Here is a 27,748-nt window from a genome sequence, read left to right as displayed (position 1 = left end):
GATCCAAACTTTGTCAGCTAGAGGCAGTCTTCCTCACTAATGAAGAGTAAGGATCAGTCATATGAGAGCCACAGGTCCAGCTAGACTTTGGAGGACCTGGTTCTGGTACTTTCCCAACTACTAGCAAGAGGGAAGCCTCAGTTCTGTAGTATCAGGGGTTGAACAGACTCTCAAGGTCTTTAAAGTATGTTTTTTATGAGATGATCACAGGGCTTTTTATGAGAAATAAATTGTTCACTTGTATCAGCTCTGAGAGGAGTTACGGCAGCAAGTTACCTCTTTTCAGATGGTGAAAATGCTAAAAAACAATTCAGTTCTGTCTCCTTTCTTCACTCTTCCCACCTTCTTCAATTCTAACTTAAAATTTCAAGGAGGAAGAAAAGAGAAGGGTGTGTGGGAAAGAAAATAAAAATGTAAAGGAAAATAATTACTCTTTTAATCATTATTTTTAATACATTCTTTAACATATTGCAAAGACAAATTAATGGACTCAAAAACAAATTTAATGAACTCAAAAAAACAAAAAACAAAAAAAAAAAACACCTGGTCCTTTATATTCTACTAAATCTAGCCCCCAGGTTCAAATTTTCTACTACTATCCTTGAAAACCAGGCAAATTTCTTAACTTCTCTAAGTCTCTGTTTCCTCATTTCCAACACAGGAATAACAGTCCTTCCTAAGGTTATCTCAACAATTAAATGAAATTTATATAAAGCACATAGCTAGGTGCCTGCCGCATGAGTGCTCAATGGATGTTAGGCAGCAGCTGCCATTGCTGCTATTACTGCCCCTCTGAGCATGGAAACCTAGGCTTTCCACAGTCAGTTGCTCAAAAAACAACTGCCTGCTTTGACCCCTTTATTTTGATTATATATCAAAACTTTGCAGTTTTTAAATTCCTCAGAGTTTAAAATTCATATAGAGATTATTATGTCTTCAAGTCAGATGTAGGCCAAAGTGAAAAAATCTGAGAGGAAAAAAAACAAATCTCCCAAGGCCCATCTTTGTATGTATCCATTTAAAATAAGTAAGTGGATAGAACTCTAGCTCCTCATTATCACCTCATTAGAAGAATCATGTCCAAGCCACTTACAAGGTAATGAGAAGGGCATTTCCTTCATTGAACTTTGGGTTCTTTGTAGGAGGTAAATGACTACTTTTATGGAATGAAGAGAGAATAGAAAAGACTAGAAAGAAAGGTGAGGGGTGGGTCCTAATATAATATATAATCTCACCTGTTTTGTCATTCCATACTAGCTTTAGAATGATCTTTCCTTAAAGAAAGAAAGCCTTTTTTTCCCCCAAGAAATGAAGTGGAAAAGTCACAACTCTTTTTGTTGCACAGTAATTCCTTGTATAGAGCAGTTGAACTTGAAAGATTTCTCTTCCATTGCATATGTCTTTACGTAGTAAATATGGTATTTATCTAACTTTGTTGGTCTTCAAACTGTTTCACAAAAGTGAAATTTTTTTCCACAAATTGAAGCCTACTCTCCTAAGTGCCAATACTTTCATGTTTTAAGCATTTTTGGAGAATTTATTTGCCTTCCTTTAATAGAGTACCCTGAACCTCACTTGATTGGAAATAGCTTGGGTCCTCATTAGGAACTGTACTCTCTTGGCTTAGGGTGGTACCCTCAGATTAGTGAGGATATAAGGTTATGGGCCTCTACAATAAATGCTCCCAGACAGCTTGCTGCTTTTTTTTTTTTTTTTAAGTTCTTTTGTCTGCTTTTTATAGTTATTTTTCTCTTTTATAAAAATCTTTTCCATATTTCCTCCATTATGTTGTCAGTTAGCAGCCCTTCTTTGCTAATTTCTGCTACGCTGTAGGCTTGGCATTTTTTTCTAGGAAGGAAGTAGGTTAGTGGTGGACTCTAGGGACTCTTCTGTGACCAAAGATCCAGTTAATATGTGCATGGCTGCTCTAGATGCATTTTTGCTTATTTTTCTATACTTCAGATTATTTTACCAATCTCTTGAGTTGACAAGAGGGAGGCCATGCACAGTGTAATTGCTTGTTATTGATGGTAATGATGATGACAATGATGGTGATGACACTACTAACAAAAGCATTTACTAAACTCCTACCACATGCATAATGCTAGGTGCTTCACATATGTTGTCTCTAATTCTCACAATAGCTCTGCAATTTCCTTTTTACATAAGGAAATTGAGGCCCAATGGGGTTTAAATTTGCCAAAGGTGGTCACTCCGTATGTGCTAAAACTGGGTGGGATTGAAACCCAGTTTTGACTCCAAAGCCATTGTTCTTTTCCTAACACGGCAGCTTTTTTCAGGCTCAACCCTGAAGTTTTTACAGTTGAAAGACTAGTCAGCCCTAAGCACTGACTGACTTAGCAATGGGTATTGGGCCCTTCCCAGGTCAAAGTATGTGTTCCACTAAAAACTGAGTGGATATTTTTAACATTTTATAAAATTCAGTTACTACACAAGCTCTGGAAAGTTTTCTCAAGCTAGTATAACAGTGTAGGTAATAGTTGAAACCTACTTAAGGAGAATCACCCCTGCCCCTTAATCATTATTTCCACTTTTCGAAGTCCCTTCTGAATAATGTCACTTACTCTATGTGCTTCCTATTGCTCTGTACCCCAGTGAGTAGCACCAGGTCAGGATGTTTTCTTAGGAAGCACTCCAAAGCCTATTCGAGTACTGTCTCACTCTCTTCACCCATATAATTGTGCCGTTTTGTGTGCATAGTATTTCTTCAGCACCCATGTGCTCAGGGCTCTTGGGTTTTTTGCTGGTCCAGAAAGCCATTGTAGCAGAACTTGGATCTGAACTCCACCTCAACCTCTGATGAGTAACGAAGTGTCTAGTGTTTGAGCTTTGCATTTGAGCTTTGCCTTAGCTCTCAGATACGAGTGAGATCATGTATTTTGGGGAGGTAGGAGACAAATTTTAGAAATTTTGTACAGTGATGGGATCTGTGGTGACATCAGATTCTTCTTGTTCAGCTAGTCCTTTCATCCCATTGAGGGTTACTGCAGGTTAGTGGCAACTGGGTTCACTTAGTATTTCAGAAGTACAAGAGGGCCTTAGATACCTTGTTTAATCTCATTTACAGATGTGTGCACTAAGACCCAGAGAGATAAAGTGACTTTGCCAGGTCACACAGTAAAATGATTTAACATATATTTAATTTGCTGCTAAAAACTGAAGACCGGTTCTTTTCCCATAGCTGATAAAATATATAAATGAGCTACCACTGGAAAAACTTCTCTTCTGGCAAAATACATTGAAAATAGGAGAGAACTAGGAAAACATTCATCAATTGCTTTACAGATTCCTTTTGTTATTTTTCCCTTAGGGGATCTGGTAGGGAATTCTGCTCAGCTCCTGCCTGCAGAAAGCAGTGCCTTATAGTATAGGGCAGGCTAAAAGCCCTCCTAAGATTGATGAACACTAATCATTTCAAAAGCTTCTATTTTAAGGAGATTGTTGTCCTTTGGAAATTGGCTTCTGAGAATGTTTGTACTAAGCTCGGGGATATTTTAAATTGCACTGAGTCATAAGAGCCAAAATACAGAAGGAGACAAATCACCATTAGCAGTCATCACATGCAGAACAGCCAGTAACTAGGCTAACCCAATTAGGGATAGGCTGTTGGAGTTCTAACTAAACAAATGGTTGTTTAAATATAATCTTACTTTATTTCACTGTCTATCACTGGACATAAAACAGATGTTTGGGTGTAGCTATTTTAGCCCCTTTATCAGAAAGCCTGAATTCTGAAGAGTCTCTTGAGGATATATAGTCTAGGTTTGGGCAATAAGTGTGACGTAAAGACAGAATATTGGATCAAGTTAGCCCATCATCTATAATAGAAAGCCCATGTAGGAGATGCCCTTATGAAGGATAAAACCTTCCATAATAGAGATTTGCAGGTAAGCACTTCCCAATTTAGTTTTTAAAGAGGTGATGGTGGGAAGGAGAGAGGGAAGGAAGAAATGATATTGAAATTGTATAAGCCTGAATTTGTCAGTTCTGACACCAGTTAGCTGTGACACCTTGGATTACCTCACTCATCTAAGTCTCAGTTCTTCCTCTATAAAAACAAAATAATGGAATCTATTGTATAGGGTTATTGAGATTGAGATGATGTATTGAAACCTCCCAATTTGGTGATTGGTTTAGAGTAGGAACTCAATAAATGCTACCTCCCGCTTTACTTTTTCACCATATGGGAAGAGGATACTTTATCCATGGGGGAATCCAAGGGTCTGGGATGTGCCGGGATGTTAGAACCTGTGTTACCAAGCCTCTGAATATCCCAGAAAGCCCTTTCAGGCTTTATTTGTTCCCCATATGCTTTAAGGTTTGCTGTTTCTTGTCTAAGATAATGCACTGCCTACCCTGCAAGTTTTGAGGACTGACTCTGTGCTTTTTCCTTTTCAACTGAAGGCTAGTTCATGTTCCCTAAGCTTTTTTCAGGCTTCAACACAGGTGAGGTAACAAAGGATAAGGAGGAAAATATACTTTCCCCAATTCAGCAAGGAATCCATTCAAGCTCCCACCACATATCATGTTCTCTATCCCAGCTACATCTTTTCATTCTGGTCAAACACTGGCAGAAGCTACCCCAGGTCTCCAGTACACATTTGGGAAATGGTACAGTGATCTGCTGCCATAGTTGCTCTTTTGGCATCAGGTCTGGGACCTAGTTTTTCCTATTTTTCTCGCTACCTGCTCTACAAGTTTCTTCAACGATATATCCTGTCCTAGTGACCTATTGCCCAAATAGGGAAGCACCGTTGGCTCTTAGAGATGGTTCCAAACTTTTGAGCCACAGCCAAAGAGTGATACATCTGATGAAGAGGTCTCCACCTGTGCACTCACCCAATTTCTCATTCATCAGTAATTTGACCCAAAAGAGCCCCTGGCTTATTTATGATATAGGAAGTGACTACTGTGTTGACTAACCCAGTGACTGAAACACTTTTCCAAGGTCAGTATTCATTTAAGGATTGTTCATCTACAATAAAATCTGGATGTGTTTAATACTTTGTAGATAGATCAGGTTTTCCTTCTAGTGGGGGAGGAATTTTGCCTACCAAAATAAGATATAACTTGATTTAAAAAAAAAAAAAAATCTTTAGATAAGAGTCTGTTAAGCTCAAATCATATTTAGGTATCCAGACTCCCTTTTGTCTATAACCATTTTGAAAGGACCTTTAAGTAACAAGCCTCCAAATGAGATTATTAATCTCAGGGTATTTTGTGTTTCAGGTGGAATTTCATGAAGAGCATGTGCCAGCCTACAAACATGCTTGTAGGATCAAGGACTCCTCTTTTCATGTTCAGAAAACTCTAATTAGTATCATACGAAGGGGTTAAAATCCCTTAAAGAGGAAGTTCTTAGTTTAAAAAATATTACGTATGAAAAAATACGTGTGAAAGGAATAAACACTAGCAAGTAAAGTAAGCAAAAGCGATTATAGTGTCAATAATAGGGATAACTGGAAGTCGGGAGCTAGAGTGTGGGTGTTCTCTTCCTTTTGTTGTTCAGGTTTTGCATTTGATTAATAGTAGAGGAGAAAAAAAGTTTAAAAAAAAACAAACAATAAAACCAAAAACAGTAGGCATCAATGAAGTGATTGAGACACCTCACTAACTGACCAGGGGAAAGTGACTGCCTCTTCCCTGGACTCCCATTTCTCAGTTATAAAATTGAAGTACCTTGCAGGAAGGAAGTAGGTTAGGATTAACGTAGTCATAAATCTGAGTTCCTCAGTAGCAGATGCTACATATAAAAAGGCATAGGGAAGGGGAAGGTACTTGTCATCGTTCTTGTTATTATTGGTGTTAATGTTTTGATATTTTTATGATTAAGTAGATTAGATTGAACCCTAAATTCCTCCCCCACAGTGCACTCCTCTACTCACAGAACACCGCATCATTTTTACTGGACTCTGTGTTAGCCTGTTTACAGACCAAAATTTCACAAGTAAGTACTTAAGCCTCACTGAGGCTGGTGGCACACACACAAAAAGTTGACAGGAAATTGCCAAGCATGACCAGGTTTGTGCTGTCACATGGTGGGTTGTAGGGTTTTGAAAAGAGCAGGGAACAGAGTTCCGTGGCCTGGGTGAACAAATAAGGGGAAAGTGTTTTAGTGATGACAGACCAGTAAAGTTCATTTCAATATATTAAGGACAACCCAGAAGATCTGCATTCCAATTCAGCAGGGGCATTTTGCCATCCTCTTTGTTTATTGGATTTTGCAAAAGCCTCAAGGTTTATGGCTTTCTCTGTTTCCTCCCTGATGCTTCCTGCAGATTGGAGGTGTTTACTATGGTAACCCAAATACAACTATTTTGTGTGAATGTAATAGGATTACAGCTATACAATAATAGCTGCAACTTTTCTGTTCTTTCAGAAAGTCATCATTCTCCAGGTAATTCTTATGACTTGAACAGGGAAATAGTTGCTGGTAGCTATTAGTTGATGAATTAATGGGGCTGTTTGAACTGGATCCATTATGAATCTTGCTTTGGGGGGCACTCCGGAGTTGTGCAGTTTTGTATCACCTTGGCAAGTCTCCTAACCTGTTTGTCTGTTTCACCTCCCTAGAGTTGGGCTCGTTCTACTTACTCAAATGCTACTTTGCTACTTATGTACATGCTAATAAAGTATTATCTCTGGAAACAATAGATACCTTTTCTCACTAGGGTAGACTCAGATTGAGGAGATCTTGCTTTTAATTTTCCATGAGACGAGTAAATTGCTCAATCTCTGAAGGACTTTATTGTCTTCAAGGACATAATGAGGATTAGCAGTTTCTATTCAAGTCTTCATGGAGATTTGCAAAGACCAGATGAAATTTACTTAAGACACCTTCCTTCACGCACGTACAAAAAACAACATACCATGAAGGAAAGTAGCTAAAGCAGTTTCATCAATTTACATGAAAGTTTGGACAGGCCAGAGAATGGAACTAGTTGAATTTTCTAGTGAACATGAGTCAGGGAAGTGGTAGGAGCCTGTATGAATGCTTGGGCTGGCCCTCCTGATGAGAAGATAAGGCAGAGAGAGGCGTTAGGTACCCAGAGTTGAGAAGGAGAGAGTATGTGCACAGTAAGCCCATGTGTATGATTTCATTGGGAAAACAACATAAATACACTAGAAAACAGTGGAAGTTCCAGAACATATAGTAACCAAGTTGAAAAAAGGTAAAAGTGTTATTCTTAGTGTAGGAGAGCGAATATATCAACGAGAACTATTTAACTGCAACATTCAACTCCAAGATTTTTTCCTTCTTTTGTTTATTTCCTGTGGTAGCATATTGCCCATCCCAGTAAGGATGGTAAGGACTTTTCTAGACATGGGAATTTATGTATGTTACAAGTAATATGTTATACAAATATATTATTTTTATAACATAGATGTGAAATATGATTATTATATGTAATTTAGAAAATATGATTAGACAAAGTCCAGGCAATTGAAATGTTTTATTCACATGTAAAGTTAAACCACTTTTTCACTTTTTTCTTTATATTACTATAAACGGGTTGGGTTATAATGTTTGCCGTTCTCTTCTCTGTAAATCAGAAGGTTGGAGGGAACAGGAGTGGAATTACAGTTGATACATTGACTCAAATCCTGTTTTTTCTAGGCAGCAACCTCTAGTGTGCTGCCTACCTTCTTTGAACCTGCCTGGCAGATTGTGGGGGAAGGAAAGTATGGAAGGAAGGTATGGAGAAGATGGAGAACCACTGACCTAGATGATTGCCACAGCTCATCTGGCTTTAACAACCAGGAATTCTAAGTACAGAGGGGAAAGGTATCACAAGGTAAAAGTCACATTATATGACCAAGAGGAGATGTTTAAGAATGACCTAGGAATGTGAGGATACACAAAGAAATGGAAGCTTAGACAAAAAATTAGAAGTGAGAAGCAGTAAACAGTGGAGCAACTGGACACTTGAGACCACAGTGCCATTTACAAGCAGTCCTTTTGAACTACGTAGCTAGGGATTGTTGGGGAGAACGAGGAGGATCACAAAAGAGAAAAATAAAACCAAATGTCTCACCGAGCACCTCTTCTGTCCCAGGCATTTGACATCTGTCTCCTCATGTAATCTTCACAATTGCCCTTTGGAATTAGTAAGATCTCCGCTTTACAGATGAACAAGAGTTACCCGCTCTAATGAATGGAAGAGGCAGAATTTGAATCCAAGTCTGATTATAAAACTTGGACTGAGCAGATATATCAGCTGGTACAAATTGCATAATAAAAAAGAATCTGTAAGTGCAGAAGAAGATGTAAAGTAGGAGTGTAGATGGAGAGTTTTTAGATATAATAATGAGTGAACCAAATCAGGTCTGAAAATAGCTTCTAGGACCTTTGACATATGGTAAACAAACACTTATAATAAGGTTCAAGAGTGTTGGTTGGGAGTAAGTGCTGAGGACTCTTGCAAGGACTCTTAACTCATACATAGTATTTTTTATTGTAGAATATAACATATATACATAGAATGATAACTTTCCAAGTGCAATTTAACAAGTAGTTAGAAAGCAAATTTCAAAGAATATTAATAGGTTACAGCTCCACAGTTACAGTTATATCCTTAATGTGAAATATAACATTACAAAATATTACAAAAATGTAATATAGTATTATAATTTCACCCTTTAGAAACAGGTAAAAATCTCAGGGTAGCCTGAGATGTTATTGATTTATCATCTTGGCTATTCACAAGTGAAGTATTACATAGTTTGGTATGTGAATATATTTCAATAAAACTGAATTAAAAAAAAAAAATACTTTGGAGGGGGATTCAAGATGGCAGATTAGGAGAGACAGAGCAAAGTTCTCCTTAATAGCGGTTCCAGGATTCCACCAGCTGGGCAGGAACTTATATATTCATGGTGACTGTGTACTTGGAGAAACTGAGAGACGGTGTTTGGAGTTGTGTGAGTGTTCGGTCCGGAGAGCCACCAGAGAAATGGCAGCCAGAGTCGCAGTTGAGCACAGTGGGGAGAAACTGAGGGACCATATTTGGAGACATTTGAGTGTTCAGTCCGGAAAGTCGCTGGGAAAATGGCAGCCAGAATCGCAGTCAAGCACTGTGGGGAGAAACCAAGAGACCGTCTTTGGAGGCAGTTTGGTGTCCAACCTGCAGAGCCACCCGGGAGCCGCAGTCGAGAGCAGGGGTGAGTGCCTTCCACACCCCGGGTACCCGCCTCAGCGTCTGGCGTGGGTGATAGCCCTTCGCACACCCACAGATGAGAACCCCCAAACTAGGGATGGGCTGCTGCAGCCGGCAGTCGATGGTGGGAAGTGGGTAGTTTCCATGCCCTGTGCAGCCATCTTTGCAGCTGGCTGGGAGACACACCTTCACAGTGCCGCAGCTGAGAGCTTACTTGAGGGAATTCAGGATTCAGCTGGCTTGTGATGGTGCACACTCCTCCTCCAAGAAGCCTGCAGTGTGCACAGCGTAGAGGCAGGGATGCTGCATGGAAGTGCCAGGAGCCCTACACCAATCCCAGGGAGTTGTGGGCCCACAGAAGAGAGGGACTGTGTGGGGAATCTGAGCTGAAGGGTTAGACACATTCTGCAGCCCCAGGGTATTCCAGCCGCAGTCCCAGGAACAGCTGGGAATACTGGGTCTTAGAGCCGTTCTTCTCTGCCAAACTACACAGGGCACACACACCCCACCCACAGGGCTGGTGGTCCCCACTGCACATGGAAAATTGGTGCACTGATGGGACTTCCACATGGTTTGGGTCCCCACTTGCTGCATAGATGAAGTTGGAGAGAACTGGCTTGAGGGTAAAAGGTGGGTTGGGAGCACCATCTGCTGGTAGGTCAGGGAAGGTGCACTCCACCAAGCTGTAGCTCTGTCAAATTATAGATAATTGTTTAAATAAGCCTGTATATTCTAAAAGAACTCTATCAGGATCAGCGAATGCCAAGAGGCCAAAACAATAGAAAAATTATAAAGCATATGAAGAAACAAGAAGATACGGATTTCCCAAATGCCCAAATTAAAAAACCAGAGGAGATGTGTGGTATGTGAATATAGCACAATAAAACTGAATTTTAAAAATTAAATTAAATTAAATTAAAATATCAGAGGAGACACAGAACTTGGAGCAATTAATCAAAGAAGTAATCACAAATACCAATATCACAGCTCAGGATATAAAGGACATTGAGAAGACCCTAGAAGAGCATAAAGAAGAATTTGAAGAGTAAATTTTAAAAATAGCAGATCTTATGGAAATAAAAGAAACTTGATCAAATTAAAAAGATTCTTAAGACACATAACACCAGATTTAAGAAGCAGAGGAAGAAATAAGTGAACTCAAGGTAGTGTGTTGGAAAGTGAAAGCACGGAAGAACGAATGGTGAAAAAACTCAAAAAATTTGAAAATGATCGCAGGGAAATAATGCACAACATGAAGCGCACAAATAGAAGAAATCATTGGTGTTCCAGAAGGGGAAGAGAAGGGTAAAGGACTAGGAAGAGTATTCGAAGACATTGTTGGCGAAAACTTCCCAACCCTTCTAAATGACATAAATATGCAAATCATAGACGCCCAACAAACTCCAAAGAGAGTAAATCCAAATAACTCACTCCAAGATGTATTCTAATCAGATTGTCAAATGCTTGAAGGAGAAAGTTCTGAAAGCAACAAGAGAGAAGCAATTCTCCACATACAAGCGAACAACATAAGACTAAGTAGTGGGGAAACTAAGATGGCGGCTAGGTGAGAAAGGGCAAAAAAAACACCTCCATGAAAAACACTAGATAAAAACCAGAAAGTGACCCAGAATACCGGTTACAGCGATACGCCAGCTGGACAAGGTCTCCTAGTACCACAGGGGCTGTATACTTGGTGAAATCAGGAGTCTGCATTCTGAAACAAGTGAGTAAGCTGGCTGGAAGACCCACAGCCACGCGGCGGTGAGGGGAAGCCAAGGGTTGGCATTTGGAGACTGATTGGTTCTTTTTTTTTTTTTTTTAAAAAAAAAAAAAGGGAGGTACCCAGGAGTGGCTGCAGTTGTGACAGCAAGAGGGGTCTGGGCCGGCCTCTCGGTGTCTGGCCTGGAGGATAGCCCGCTACAGATACCCTCAGGACCAGGGGAACAGAGAGGAGAGCCGGAAGCAGAAACAGACTCCATGGCTAGCAGCTGGCTCCCTGGAGGGCTGGATAAACTCCTTCCCGGGGTCATGCCCACAGCCCAGAGCCCTGCCAGTTGTCCCGGAGCTGGGAAGGAGGAACTGTGCAAGGAGGTGGGGGTTGAGATGCCCCGTTCGGCCATCTTTGCATCAGGCTGAGAATGACCCTGCACAGCCTGGCAGCCCGGGGCTTCCCTTGAGGGATGGTGTGCACTGGTGACGTAGCACAGCATTCCCTCAGCAGAGGTCTTGGAGGATCGCGGCTGGGAGAGGGGGCCTGCTCGGAGAACCCAGGGGACGCTATGCCAAGTCCAGTGGTTTGTGGGATAGCGATAAAGAGGGTCTGGGGTTGAACTGAAATGAAGGCTTAGACTCTTGCAGTGGCCTTGAATCTCCAGGAACCTGGGGGATTTGAATATTAAAGCTGCCCTTCCTCCCTGGCCACCCGGACACGCCCCACATTCAGGGTGGACAGCTCCAGCAACACACCCAAACTGAGTTCTCCAACTGAACCTCACAAGAATCATTTCCCCCACACCGCAGGGACAAGGTTGAGAACTGACTTGAGGGATATAGGTGACTCACAGACGCTATCTGCTGGTTAGTTAGAGAAAGTGTATGCCACCAAACTGTGTTTCTGAAAAATTAGATTGGTGTCTTTTTTTTTTTTACAACTTGAAAGAACCCTATCAAGTAAAGCAAATGCCAAGAAGCCAAAAACAACAGAAAATCTTAATGCATATGATAAAACCAGACGATATGGAGAATCCAATTCCAAACTCCCAAATCAAAATATCAGAAGAGACACAGTACTTGGCTCAATTAATCAAAGAACTACAATCGAGGAACGAACACATAGCAGAGGATTTAAAGGACATCAAGAAGACCATGGCCCAGGATATAAGCGACATAAAGAAGACCCTAGAAGAGCATAAAGAAGACATTGCAAGAGTAAATAAAAAAAATAGAAGGTCTTATGGAAATAAAAGAAACTGTTGGCCAAATTAAAAAGACTCTGGATATTCACAATACAAGATTAGAGGAAGTTGAACACGTTTCAGTGTCCTAGAAGTCCACAGAACAGAAAATGAAAGAACAAAATAAAGAATGGAGAAAAAAATTGAAAAATTGAAATGGATCTCAGGGATACAATAGATAAAATAAAACGTCCAAAATTAAGATTCATTGGTGTCCCAGAAGGGGAAGAGAAAGGTAAAGGTCTAGAAAGAGTATTCAAAGAAATTGTTGGGGAAAACTTCCCAAACCTTCTACACAATATAAATACACAAAGCATAAATGCCCAGCAAAACTCCAAATAGAATAAATCCAAATAAACCCACTCCAAGACATATTCTGATCAGACTCTCAAATACTGAAGAGAAGAAGCAAGTTCTGAAAGCAGCAAGAGAAAAGCAATTCACCACATACAAAGGAAACAACGTAAGACTAAGTTGTGACTACTCAGCGGCCACCATGGAGGTGAGAAGGCAGTGGCATGACATATTTAAAATTCTGAGAGAGAAAAATTTCCAGCCAAGAATACTTTATCCAGCAAAACTCTCCTTCAAATTTGAGGGAGAGCTTTAAGTTTTCACAGACAAAGAAGTGCTGAGAGATTTTGCCAATAAAAGACCTGCCCTACTTCAGATACTAAAGGGAGCCCTACCAACAGAGAAACAAAGAAAGGAGAAAGAGATATAGAGAATTTAACAGACATATATAGAACCTTACATCCCAAATCACCAGGTCACTCATTTTTCTCTAGTGATCACAGATCTTCTCCAGAAGGAACCATAAGCTGGGACATAAAACAAGCCTCAACAAATTAAAAAAAAAAAAGATTGAATATACTCAAAGCACAGTCTCCAACCACATAGGAATACAAATAGAAGTCAATAATCTTTTAATTGTAACTCCACTATTTACTTCCTACATGATATAAAATACACAAACTCTAATGATGAATCAGTGGTTTTGAACTCAACATAAAACATGTAATTTTAGACAACTATATAAAGGTGGGGGAATGGAGGAGTATAGGAACATAGTTTATATGTCCCTACTGAAGTGAAGGTGGTATCAAAGAAAAAACAAGATTGTTATGGATTTAAGAGGTTAATTTTAAGCCCCACAGTAAACACAAAGAAATTATCAGAGAATATGACCATAGAGATGAAAAGTAGAGTATGGGTTAAGAGAAATGGGGGAAGGGGCAAAGGGGAGTTAAGAAATGAGTGTAGGGTTGCTGTTTGAGGTGAAGGGAAATTTCTAGTAATGGATGGTGGGAAAGAGCATTACAACATTCTAAAGGTGATTAATCCCACTAACGGAAGGTTAGGGAGGGGGTGGAATGGGAAGATTTAGGCTGTATATATGTTTCCACAACTGGGAAAAAAAAAAAAAAAGACAGTCTAAATAGATGACAATTGAATGCCAAGGATGAACCTGAATGGGATTTGAGGATGGAGGACAGGAGGCTCAAAGGGACACAGTTGAGACATAAGGAAAAGGAAATATAGAATGTAAGCTTTGTATCATTGTTGAATCTCTTGTACTTCTTAGCTGTGCTTAATGGAATTGTATAAAAGAATGTTCTTGTTCATGGGAATTGTATATGTGAATTATAGTGTTTGTTCAAGGATGTGTGCAGCTTGCTCTCATGTGTTCAGAAGACAGAGCAATAGATGATGGATGAATAAATAGGGGAGGGAGGGAGGGAAAGAAATAGCGATGTGACAGCATGTTAAAGTTGGTGGATTGGGCTGTCGGGGGAGGGGGTTCAGGGTATGCTGGAGTTCTGTGTATGGGGTTATTGTTTTTGCACCTGTTCCTATAACTTTGAAATTATTTCAAAATAAATTACACACACACACACACACACACACACACACACACACACAAAAGACTAAGTAGTGACTACTCAGCAGCCACCATGGAGGTGAGAAGGAAGTGGTATGACATATTTAAAATTCTGAAAGAGAAAAATTGCCAACCAAGAATTCTTTATCCAGCAAAGTTCTCCTTCACATCTGAGGGAGAGCTTAAAATTTTCAGACAAACATGCTGAGAGAATTTGCTAACAAGAGACCTGCCCTACAAGAAATACTAAAGGGAGCCCTACTGGTTGAGTAAAAAAGAAAGGAGAGAGAGGTCTGGAGAAGGGCACAGAACTAATGAGTTTTAGTAAAGGTACATTAAAGGAAATAGAGAGAGGAAAAAATACTTCTGACAAATAAAAACCAAAGGATGTGATGGCTAATTCAAGAACTGCCTCCACAGTAATAACATTGAATGTGAATGGATTAAACTCCCCAATTAAAGGATTTGGATTGGCAGAATAGATTTAAAAATATGAACCATCAATGTTGCTTACAAGATACTAATCTTAGACCTAGAGACACAAAGGAATTGAAAGTGGAAGGATAGGAAAAAATATTCCATGCAAGCTACAGCCAAAAGAAAGCAGGAGTAGCAATATTAATCTCAGATAAAACAGACTTTAAATGCAAGGATGTCATAAGAGACCAAGAAGGACACTGTGTACTAATAAAAGGGACAATTCAACCAGAAGAAATAACAATCATAATGTCTGTGCACCCAGTCAAGGTGCCCCAATGTACTTGAGACAAACATTGGCAAAACTGAAGGAAGCAATAGATGTTCCCACAAAAATTGTGGGAGACTTCAATACATCACTCTTTCCTATAGATAGATCAACCAGAGGACCAGTAAGGAAATTGAAAACCTAAACAATGTGATAAATGAATTTGACTTAACAAACTTATGTAGAGCATTACATCCCAAATCACCAGGATACACATTCTTCTCTATTGTTTATGGAACTTTCTCCAGGATAGATCATAAACTGGGGCATAAAACAAGCCTCAGTAGATTTTAAAAGATGGAAATTATTCAAAGCACATTCTCTGATCACAGTGGAATATAACTAGAAGTCAATAACCATCAAAGATCTAGAACATTCACAAATATCTGGAGGTTTAACAACACACTCCTAAACAATCAGTGGGTTAAGGAAGAATTGCAAGAGAAATTGCTAAATATCTAAAGACGAATAAAAACAAGAGCACAACATATCAAAACTTATGGGATGTAGCGATGGCAGTATTGAGGGGGAAATTTAGCTCTAAATGCATACATTAAAAAGGAAGAAAGAGCTGAAATCAAAGAACTAATGGAACAACTGAAGAAGCTAGAAAATGAACAGAAAACTAATCCTAAAGCAGAAGAAAGAAATAACACGGATTAAAGCAGAAATAAATGATATAGAGAACAAAAAAACAATAGAGAGAATTTTCATTTCTCTTCTCCTTTAAACTTAAGAGTGGAATTGCTGGGTCATATGGTAACTCTTTCAAACAACTGCCAAAGTGTCTTCCAAAGTGGTTGTACCCTTTTACATTCTTATCAGCAGTGTATGAGAGTTCAGTTTCTCCACATCCTCCCCAACACTTGTTATTATCTCTTTTTGATTATAGGTCCATAATGTATTCATGACCTTGCTTCTCCTCCCCATTGATTCCACCTTGACATCAAGCTCCAAATCATCATATCAGTCCGTCCTATTGAGCTACCTTTGTGGCTATGTGATTTGGATCATCTGTAGATCTGGCTCAGTTTCCTTACCTATAAATAGAATATGTTGATCTGGACTTCTTAAGTAGTTTCAAGTGGCAGCACAATGTAGAGGTTACAAACTTGGGTTTTGGGACACTGTAGGCATATCCTTAACTGGAGACTCCTGGGCCAGGGAAGACACTAAGCGAGCCCGTTGGAAAAGGCCAACATGAACTCCCAGGACTGACATTGTGTGCTGATTTGGATGTATTATGTCCCCCAAAACTCCATGTTCTTTGATGCAGTCTTGTAGAGGCAGACGTAATAGTGTTGATTAGATTGGAATTCTTTGATTTAAACGTTTCCATGGAGATGTGACTCAATCAACTGTGAGAGATCTTTGGGGGTGCTGCCCCACCCATTCAGGGTAGGTCTTAATTGGGTTACTGGAGTACTTTAAAAAGAGCCACACAGCCCATATGTCAGAGTAACTGAGAGACACATTTTGAAGACGGCTGTGGAAGCTGACACTGACATTTTGAAGAGGAGCTGTAGCTAAGAGAGGACAGAACGCCCCACGAGTAACACTTTGGAGAACACCATTTTGAAACACAACCTGGAAGCAAGCAGACACCAGCCACGTGCCTTCCCAGCTAACAGAGGTTTTCTGGATGCCAGTGGCCTTTCTCCAGTGAAGGTACCCTTTGTTAATGCCTGACCTTGGACATTTTATTGCCTTAGATTGTAACTTTGTAATCAAATAAACCCCCTTTATTAAAAGCCAATCCATTCTGGTATTTTGCATAACGAGCAGCATTAGCAAACCAGAACAGACATGGACAGGGTTCTGGCAGGAACCAAGAACACATGCTAACTGTTTATGTAGGTGATAACTCCAAAAAATGGTGGGAGAGAAGGTGCAGAAGCAAGATTGGGAGTTTACCAGGGACTGAGCAGTCCTCCAAATTTAAGTGAGAGGATTTCTGGATGGCATTCAAATCAAACCAAAGAACTGCAGAGAGCACTCACAGCAAATGAAAAATATAGATAAACTCATCATTGAATGGCTAGCAAGTTTGTCGTCAGAGGCATGGCATAATGGGTTGATAACTACAAAGGAAATGGATGGAAAACAACATCTGGAAGAAATGTCACAGAAAAGGATTTTGAGAAGATTGATCAAGCTTCCCAAGAAATGGATATTCAACAGAAGTATGTGTCCTGGTCATCAAGGCGTCGAAGGCAATAAAGAAGATAGATTGGCCACAGAAAGATCTAGAAAAGAAGACATTTTCATCATAGGTGTTACCCAGGCTCCCTTCTTGGAGCTATATCTGCTGGATTTCTTTCCCATGAGATCTCCATATTAAACTTGTCTTCTCACCCTTTTCTTGTTTCTACCTTTTTCTACCATTGATATTACCCACCTCTTTGACAACTGTAAGATAATAAAAGAGACTTCCTGCTTTAAAAAAAGAAACTTGAGTTTTAAAAGTCAAACAAACCTGGATTTTCAAATCCTTGTTTCTCTACCTAATATCTGTGTGTCCTTGGGCAAATTACTTACCTCTCTGAACTTCGGTTCCTCATCTGTATAATGAACATAGTACCTACTGCTTTCCTTAGGGTTGTTAAAATGATATCACATAGTAGGCACTAAATAAATGGTAGCTGCTACTATTTTATTTTTAAATCTGTTCTACTGGTATGTATGAGTCACACTTAATATTAGATAAGATTCTCCAATAGTCCTTAAAGACTGAAAGACCATACATTTAGTGGGCCAAGAGTTTGGGGTGCTTGAGGGACTGGGGAAAAATGTGGAAATATTAAACTTCCCCACCTGGGGAATTCCTGATATTCTCACAAGCATTGAGGACTACCAGTTTAGTATGCCAAGCCCTAATGCTGGGGGCTTGCCCTTATGAAGCTTGTTACTGCAAAGGAGAGGCTAAGCCTACTTATAATTGTGCCTGAGTCACCCCAGAGGACCTCTTTTGTTGCTAGATGGTGCCTCTCTCTCTAAGCCAACTTGGCAGGTGGACTTGCTGCCTTCCCCCTCTATGTGGGACATGACTCCCAGGGTTGTAAATCTCCCTGGCAACATAGGACATGACTTCTGGGTATGAGCCTGGACCTGGCATCATAAGAGTGAGAAAGCCTTCTAGACCAAAAGAGGGAAGAGAAATGAACAAATAAAAGGTTTCAGTGGCTGAGAGATTTCAAATGGAGTTGAGGTTCATTCTGGAGGTTATTCTTATGTATTATATAGATATCCCTTTTTAGTTTTTAGTTTATTGGAATAGCTAGAAAAAATACCTGAAACTGTTGAACTGCAATCCACTAGCCTTGATTCTTGAAGATGATCGTATAACTATATAGCTTACACAGTGTGACTGTGTGACTATGAAAACCTTGTGGCTCACACCCCCTTGATCCAGTGTATGGACAGATGAGTAGAAGAATGGGGACAAAAGGAAATAATAGGGGGATAAGAGGGGTATGGGATGTTTTGGGTGTTCTTTTTTTTTACGCAATTTTATTGAGATATAATTATATAACAGTCATTCAAAGTATACAATCAGTTGTTCCCAGTATCATTATATAGTTGTGTTTTCATTACCACAATCAAACTTTGATGGGTGTTCTTTTTTACTTTTATTTTTATTCTCATTTTTGGAGTAATGAAAATGTTCAAAAATTGATTTGGTGATGAATGCACAACTGTGATGATACTATGAACAACTATATACTTTGGATGATTGTATGTACGTGACTATATCTCAATGAAGTTGCATTAAAAAAAAAGAGTTTTGGTGTTGGCATATGGAACACATGCCAAAGACATTACAGGGGTCTGCTTTCATCAACAGGCAGGCCAGTTGCCACTTCCACTGTGCTCCCCTCCCTGCCACCCAAAACCAGTCCTTAGCTTAGGAGTTATTTACTGCCAGGACAGCCCTTCCATTACATCCCAAGGGACTTGCACTTTGGAGCACCACTTTTTAAAAGTCACTAGCTCCTCCCTGGTAAGGAGAGGAAAACCCTATAGACACCATACAACAGTAGGCTAAAATAGGACAATCACAAAAGCATAATATATTAACATAATCTTATGGCATTTGGCTAGCTTAAAATTAGGTGGAAAATCAATTCCAGATGTGACACGTTCCTGACCACATGCCCTGGCAGTAGACGAAGTGAAAAGGCAAAGTAATGTAGAATGTCTAGCCCTAGTTATGGATAAAAGGTGGAAATGCTTTCTGATCAGTTTGTACAGTCACTTCAGTAATAGGAAGAGTTTCAGCATGAAAGCACTCAGTACAGAGATTCCTATCAAAGAAAAAGGAAAACTAAATAGGATTTAATAACATAGTAAAAAGGGTCAAAGATGCTTTTTTAAAAAATCCTTGTTTCTTAGAGAAGGAATGGAGTTTAGAATATTTTTATTATGTAGTTATTAAAAGGGAGAAAGTTGGTGATACCTCAACATAAAAATTACCTTGAACACAGAAATTCCATGTATTCTTTAAAAAGTATTATAAATGTGGCTAAAAACAAGAGGAATGAAAGGGGGTAGCTTTAAATGTTTCAGTTTGTTCTGGCATTTTTATTTTTTTTTAAATGAAGTCCTATGAGACCCACATGCTTGTATTAGGTTTGTGCTAATGGTAGCAATCAATGGTTGTATATTCTTCAATGGTAGTATATTCTCCTGTTGGAATGAGCTCTGCCCAGATGCCCTTTGTTGGACACAGAAGTTTCCAGTCTAGTCACCATAGGCTAGAGACATTTTTATTTTTCCCTTTCACTGTTTCTAGTCTTTTTTTTTTTTTTTTTTTTTTTTTTTTGTAGTCTTCAAGCTTTGTCCTACCTACTTATCTCTTTGGTTCCTAGGACTTCACACTCAACTGCCCAAGTCTGTCCTCTTCACCACTACTAGATAACTCATTTTCTTAAAACGCTGTGTTCATCATATAACTTCCTCACTCAGCAGTCTACCTTAGGCCCATTATTGTCTATTCCAGGGTCCCAGCTCCTCTGCCTAGTTTTTAAGGTTGGATTCCCCTCTAGTCTCCAACATAGATCAACTATTCTGATTAAATGCCCCCTATACGTTTCTACCCCCGGCCCTTTACCCATGCTCTTTCTTTTTTTTTTTTTTTTTTTTTAATTCAGTTTTATTGAAATATATTCACAAACCATACAGTCATCCATGGTATACAATCAACTGTTCACAGTATGATCATATAGTTATGCGTTCATCACCACAATCTATTTCTGAACATTTTCCTTACATCAGAAAGAATCAGAATAAGAATAAAAAATAAAAGTGAAAAGAGAATACCCAAACCATCCCCCCATCCCACCCTATTTGTCATTTAGTTTTTACTCCCATTTTTCACTGATTTTTTTTCAATTTTTTAACTTTGTTTATCAAAAAATTAAAAACAAACAGGCAAACAACAACCAAAAAACCCCACAACATTTCAAACAAAGCAATGGATTAAGGAAACAAATAACCTAAAATAACTACTTTGCTTCCAATATGTTCCTACCATACCCCAAGAAAATTAATAAACCATGTCCAAACAGAGGAGTAAGAAAAACAAATAATCTGAAATAGCTACATTGCTTCCAACATGTTCCTACCATACCCCAAGAAAATTAACAACCCCTAAGAAAACAAGGAATAAGAGAAAAAAAAAACGTAAAATAACTCTATTGCTTCCAACATGATCTTACTATATCCAAGAAAGTTTACAAACCATAATCATTCCTGAGCATTCCCATAACATTGAGATTACCCTCCATAGTTTATCTGTTCTTATTAGATTATCATTCCCCCTCCCCTAATTGGTGTCTCTAGCTCCCCTATATTCTACAGTATAAAACATTGTACATTTTTCACAGATTTCACATTAGTGGTAACATACAATATCTCTCTTTTTGTAATGTCTTTTTTTTTTTAATCTTCATTTTATTGAGATATATCATATACCACGCAGTCATACAGAGCAAATCGTACTTTCAATTGTTCACAGTACCATTACATAGCTGTACATTCATCACCCAAATCAATCCCTGACACCTTCATTAGCACACACACAAGAATAACAAGATTAATAATTAGAGTGAAAAAGAGCAATTGAAGTAAAAAGAACACTGGGTACCTTTGTTTGTTTCCTTCCCCTATTTTTCTACTCATCCATCCATAAACTAGACAAAGTGGAGTGTGGTCCTTATGGCTTTCCCAATCCCTTGTCACCCCTCATAAGCTACATTTTTATACAACTGTCTTCGAGATTCATGGTTTCTGGGTTGTAGTTTGATAGTTTCAGGTATCCACCACCAGCTACCCCAATTCTTTAGAACCTAAAAAGGGTTGTCTAAAGTGTGCTAAGAGTGCCCACCAGAGTGACCTCTCGGCTCCTTTTGGAATCTCTCTGCCACTGAAGCTTATTTCATTTCCTTTCACATCCCCCTTTTGGTCAAGAAGATGTTCTCCGTCCCACGATGCCAGGTCTACATTCCTCCCCGGGAGTCATATTCCACGTTGCCAGGGAGATTCACTCCCCTGGGTGTCTGATCCCACGTAGGGGGAGGGCAGTGATTTCACCTTTCAAGTTGGCTTAGCTAGAGAGACAGGGCCACATCTGAGCAACAAAGAGGCATTCGGGAGGAGGCTCTTAGGCACAACCATAGGGAGGCCTAGCCTCTCCTTTGCAGCAACCGTCTTCCCAAGGGTAAAACCTGTGGTAGAGGGCTCAACCCATCAAACCACCAGTCCCCTATGTCTGTGGTCATGTTAGCAACCATGGAGGTGGGGTAGGCGAATACCCCTGCATTCTCCACAGGCTCCTCAAGGGGGCACTGCATTTTTTTTTTTTCCTTTTTTTTTTTAACTTTCCCTTCTTTTTTAAATCAACTGTATGAAAAAAAAGTTAAAAAGAAAACAAACATACAATAAAAGAACATTTCAAAGAGACCATAACAAGGAAAAAAAAAAAGACAACTAACCTAAGATAACTGCTTAACTTCCAACATGTTCCTACTTTACCCCAAGAAAGTTACCTAATATAGCAACATTTCTGTGAACTTGCTCCTACTATATCCATCAGAAATTCACAGACCATAGTCATTCCTGGGCATCCCCAGAACGTTAAATAGCTTATCTGTTCTTCTTGGATTATTGTTCCCCCTTCCTTAATTGCTCTCTATTGCTAGTTCCCCTACATTCTACATTATAAGCCATTTGTTTTACATTTTTCAAAGTTCACATTAGTGGTAGCATATAATATTTCTCTTTTGTGCCTGGCTTATTTCGCTTAGCATTATGTCCTCAAGGTTCATCCATGTTGTCATATGTTTCACGAGATCGTTCCTTCTTACTGCCACGTAGTATTCCATCGTGTGTATATACCACATTTTATTTATCCACTCATCTGTTGAAGGACATTTGGGTTGTTTCCATCTTTTGGCAATTGTGAATAATGCTGCTATGAACATTGGCGTGCAGATATCTGTTCGTGTCACTGCTTTCCGATCTTCCGGGTATATACCGAGAAGTGCAATCGCTGGATCGAATGGTAACTCTATATCTAGTTTTCTAAGGAACTGCCAGACTGACTTCCAGAGTGGCTGAACCATTATACAGTCCCACCAACAGTGAATAAGAGTCCCAATTTCTCCACATCCCCTCCAGCATTTGTAGTTTCCTGTTTGTTTAATGGCAGCCATTCTAACCGGTGTTAGATGGTATCTCATTGTGGTCTTAATTTGCATCTCTCTAATAGCTAGTGAAGCTGAACATTTTTCATGTGTTTCTTGGCCATTTGTATTTCCTCTTCAGAGAACTGTCTTTTCATATCTTTTGCCCATTTTATAATTGGGCCGACTGTACTATTGTCATTGAGTTGTAGGATTTCTTTATATATGCAAGATATCAGTCTTTTGTCAGATACATGGTTTCCAAAAATTTTTTCCCATTGAGTTGGCTGCCTCTTTACCTTTTTGAGAAATTCCTTTGAGGTGCAGAAACTTCTAAGCTTGAGGAGTTCCCATTTATCTATTTTCTCTTTTGTTGCTTGTGCTTTGGGTGTAAAGTCTAGGAAGTGGCCGCCTAATACAAGGTCTTGAAGATGTTTTCCTACATTATCTTCTAGGAGTTTTATGGTACTTTCTTTTATATTGAGATCTTTGGTCCATTTTGAGTTAATTTTGTGTAGGGGGTGAGGTAGGGGTCCTCTTTCATTCTTTTGGATATGGATATCCAACTCTCCCAGCCCCATTTGTTGAAAAGACCATTATGACTCAGTTCAGCGACTTTGGGAGCCTTATCAAAGATCAGTCGGCCATAGATCTGGGGTCTATCTCCGAATTCTCAATTCGATTCCATTGATCTATATGTCTATCTTTGTGCCAGTACCATGCTGTTTTGGCAACTGTGGCTTTATAATAAGCTTCAAAGTCAGGCAGTGTAAGTCCTCCCACTTCGTTTTCTTTTTAGAGTGTCTTTAGCAATTCGAGGCATCTTCCCTTTCCAAATAAATTTGATAACTAGCTTTTCCAAGTCTGCAAAGTAGGTTGTTGGAATTTTGATTGGGATTGCATTGAAACTGTAGATGAGTTTGGGTAGAATTGACATCTTAATGACATTTAGCCTTCCTATCCATGAACATGGAATATTTTTCCATCTTTTAAGGTCCCCTTCTATTTCTTTTAGTAGAGTTATGTAGTTTTCTTTGTATAGGTCTTTTACATCTTTGGTTAAGTTTATTCCTAGGTACTTGATTTTTTTAGTTGCTGTTGAAAATGGTATCTTTTTCTTGAGTGTCTCTTCAGTTTGTTCATTTCTAGCATATAGAAACATTACTGACTTCTGTGCATTAACCTTGTATCCCGCTACTTTGCTAAATTTGTTTATTAGCTCTAGTAGGTGTATCGTTGATTTCTCAGGGTTTTCTAGATATAAGATCATATCATCTGCAAACAATGACAGTTTTACTTCTTCTTTTCCAATTTGGATGCCTTTTATTTCTTTGTCTTGCCGGATTGCCCTGGCTAGCACTTCCAGCACAATGTTGAATAACAGTGGTGACAGCGGGCATCCTTGTCTTGTTCCTGATCTTAGAGGGAAGGCTTTCAGTCTCTCACCATTGAGTACTATGCTGGCTGTGGGTTTTTCATATATGCTCTTTATCATATTGAGGAAGTTTCCTTCAATTCCTACTTTTGAAGACTTTTATCAAAAAGGGATGTTGGATTTTGTCAAATCCTTTTTCAGCATCTATTGAGATGATCAATTGATTTTTCCCTTTTGACTTGTTAATGTGTTGTAATACATTGATTGATTGTCTTATGTTGAACCATCCTTGCATGCCTGGAATAAACCCCACTTGGTCATGGTGTATGATTTTTTTAATGTGTCTTTGGATTCGATTTGCAAGTATTTTGTTGAGGATTTTTGCATCTATATTCATTAGGGAGATTGGCCGATAGTTTTCCTTTTTTGTAGCATCTTTGCCTGGTTTTGGTATTAGATTGATGTTAGCTTCATAAAATGAGTTAGGTAGTGTTCCATTTTCTTCAATGTTTTGAAAGAGTTTGAGTAAGATTGGTGTCAGTTCTTTCTGGAAAGTTTGGTAGAATTCCCCTGTGAAGCCATCTGGCCCTGGGCATTTATTTGTGGGAAGATTTTTGATGACTGATTGGATCTCTTTGCTTGTGATGGGTTGGTTGAGGTCTTCTGTTTCTTCTCTGGTCAGTCTAGGTTGTTCATATGTTTCCAGGAAATTGTCCATTTCCTCTACATTATCCAGTTGTTGCCATACAGTTGTTCATAGTATCCCTCTTATAATTTTTTTATTTCTTCAGGATCTGCAGTTATGTCCCCTTTTTCATTCATTATTTTGTTTATATGGGTCTTCTCTCTTTTTGATTTTGTCAGTCTAGCTAGGGGCTTGTCAATCTTGTTGATCTTCTCAAAGAACCAACTTTTGGTGATATTTATCCTCTCTATTGTTTTTTGTTCTCTATGTCATTTGTTTCTGCTTTAACCCTTGTTATTTTCTTTGTTGTACTTGGTTTAGGATTGGTTGCTGTTCATTTTCTAGCTTCTTCAGTGATCCATTAATTCTTTGATTTTGGCTCTTTCTTCCTTTTTAATATATGCGTTTAGTGCTATAAATTTCCCCCTTAGCACTGCTTTTGCTGCATCCCATAGGTTTTGGTATGTTGTGTTCTCATTTTCATTCGTCTCTATATATTAGCATTCTCTTGCTTCTTCTTTAACCCACTGATTGTTTGGAGTGTTGTTTAACCTCCAGGTATTTGTGAATTTTCTAAGTCTCTGATGGTTATTGACTTCTAATTGTATTCCATTGTGGTCAGAGAATGTGCTTTGAATAATTTCATCTTTTTAAATTTATTGAGCTTGTTTTATGTCCCAGCATATGATCTATTCTGGAGAAAGTTCCGTGAGCACTAGAAAAGTATGTGTATCCTGGTGATTTGGGATGTAATGTCCTGTATATGTCTGTTAAATCTAATTCATTTATCAGATTGTTTAGGTTTTCAATTTCCTTATTGGTCTTCTGTCTGGTTGATCTATCTATAGGAGAGAGTGATGTGTTGAAGTCTCCCACAATTATTGTGGAAACATCGATTGCTTCCTTTAGTTTTGCCAGTGTTTCTCTCATGTATTTTGTGGCACCTTGGTTGGGTGCATAGACATTACGATTGTTATTTCTTCTTGCTGAATTGCCCCTTTTATTAGTACGTAGTGGCCTTCTTTGTCTCTCAAAACATCCCTCCATTTGAAGTCTATTTTATCTGAGTAATATGCTACACCTGCTTTCTTTTGGCTGTAGCTGCATGAATATTTTTTTCCATCCTTTCACTTTCAGTTTCTTTGTGTCCCTGTGTCTAAGATGAGCTCTTGTATACAACATATTGATGGTGCATTTTTTTGATCCATCTGCGAATCTATATCTTTTAATTGGGGAGTTTAATCCATTTACATTCAACGTTATTATAACGTGAAGGCATTTCTTGAATCAGCCATCTTATCCTTTGGTTTTGTTTGTCATATTTTTCCCCTCTGTATATTAATATCCTTTATTGTACCCATACGAATCTCTTTAGTACGAACCTTTCTCCAAGTCTCTCTGTCCTTTCTTTGTTCTCTCGTCTGTAGGGCTTCCTTAGTATCTCCAGTAGGGCAGGTCTCTTGTTAGCAAATTCTCTCAGCATTTGTTTGTCTGTGAAAAATTTAAGCTCTCCCTCAAATTTGAAGGAGAGCTTTGCTGGATAAAGTATTCTTGGCTGGAAATTTTTCTCACTCAGAATTTTAAATATATCGTGCCACGCCTTCTCGCCTCCATGGTGGCTGCTGAGTAGTCACTACTTAGTTTATGCTGTTTCCTTTGTATGTGGTGAATGCTTTTCTCTTGCTGCTTTCAGAACTTGCTCCTTCTCTTCTGTGTTTGACAGTGTGATCAGTAATGTATGGAGTGGGTTTATTTGGAGTATTCTATTTGGAGTTCGCTGAGCATTTATGATTTGTGTATTTATGTTGTTTAGCAGATTTGGGAAGTTTTCCCCAACAATTTTTTGAATACTCTTCCTAGACCTTTACCCTTTTCTTCCCCTTCTGGGAAAACCAATGAGTCTTATATTTGGACGTTTCATATTATCTATCATATCCCTGAGGTCCATTTCGATTTTTTCAATTTTTTTCCCCATTCTTTCTTTTATGCTTTCATTTTCCATTCTGTCATCTCGAGGTCACTGATTCGTTGTTCAACTTCCTCTAGTCTTGTACTATGAGTGTCCAGAATCTTTTTAATTTGTGTCAACAGTTTCTTTAATTTCATAAGATCATCCATTTTTTATTTAGTTTGCAATGTCTTCTTTATGCTCTTCTAGGTCTTCTTGATTTCTTTATCTCCGTACTATGGTCTCATTGTTTATCTTTAGTTCTTTGAGAGGCTGCTCTAGGTGCTGGTCTCTTCTGGTATTTTGATTTGGGTGCTTGGGCTTGGGTTATCCATAATGTCTGGTTTTTTCATATGCTTTATAATTTTCTGTTGTTTTGGCCTTGTGGCATTTGCTGAACTTGATAGGGTTCTTTTAGGATTTGTAGACCAATTGAAGTCCTTATCTCTAATTTATCAGATCTACAGCTTCGTGGAGTACTTTCTCTAATAACCAGCGGGTGGCGTCCACGAGCCACTGTTCTCCACAAGCCAGTTCTCCTGCTTAGCCTTTTTGGTGAGTGGGGGAGTGAGTCTTGTGGGGTCCCATTGGTTTGTACCAAGCTTGCATGTGTAGTTGGTGTTGCCTGCCCTGTATATGGGGGTTGTTCTGGCAGTCATTGGGGGGGGGGTGGCTCTAACAATCAAATCTCCCTGGTGATCCTGGAGTTTTAAAGCTGCTGCAATAGTCTAATCCTTCACTTCAGTCCCGCCAAGTTTGTCTCTGCCACTGACCCACAAGTCCTTGGTATTGGCGTATGGTCCTGAGACTTGCAAGTGGGCCCCTCTTCCAGGCCGTGCACCCGGGTCTCTGTTGAGGGATGACTGTGCTATGTCACAGGTGAGTGCATCCCCCCAGACAGTTCTGGGCTGCGGGGCTGTGTAGGGAGGCTCCAGTCTGCTGAAATGAGGCTGAATGGGGCTTTGTTAATTCACACTGCCTACTTCCCAACTCTGGGACAATCAGCTGAGGTCAGGGAAGGCTAATGTCATGCCCAGTTTTGTGGGTGTGCTGTTATTTGAAGCACTTCCGTCACACTGGGTTGTCGGGGCAGTTTGGGCTAGGGGGCTGGCGAGGGCAGGAGTGTTCCTGTCCACCAGGATGATGGATGTGAGGGACACCCCCCATTTCTTGGGAAGTTGTGGTGTTTAGTGAATTTTCTCAGCCACTGGATTTGCCTTTTGTCTCAGAGCTCCCTAGTTCTGCTCTGACTTGACCTGCCCAAATAGCAAGTCTTGAAGCTTCTCGGTATGGGCTTC

General features: G+C 39.3%; 1 protein-coding gene across 5 annotated transcripts in view; it reads left to right on the top strand.

Moving 5' to 3' along the window:
* Positions 1-27,748, top strand: part of LOC119508756 (transmembrane and coiled-coil domains protein 1) — a 330,776-nt gene that overhangs the window by 298,955 nt on the left and 4,073 nt on the right. The gene's annotated exons all lie outside the window — the stretch shown is intronic.

The sequence above is a fragment of the Choloepus didactylus genome, chromosome 1 (assembly GCF_015220235.1).
Source record: "Choloepus didactylus isolate mChoDid1 chromosome 1, mChoDid1.pri, whole genome shotgun sequence".
Taxonomy (NCBI): domain Eukaryota; kingdom Metazoa; phylum Chordata; class Mammalia; order Pilosa; family Megalonychidae; genus Choloepus; species Choloepus didactylus.
This window is presented reverse-complemented; position numbering and strand designations above follow the sequence as displayed.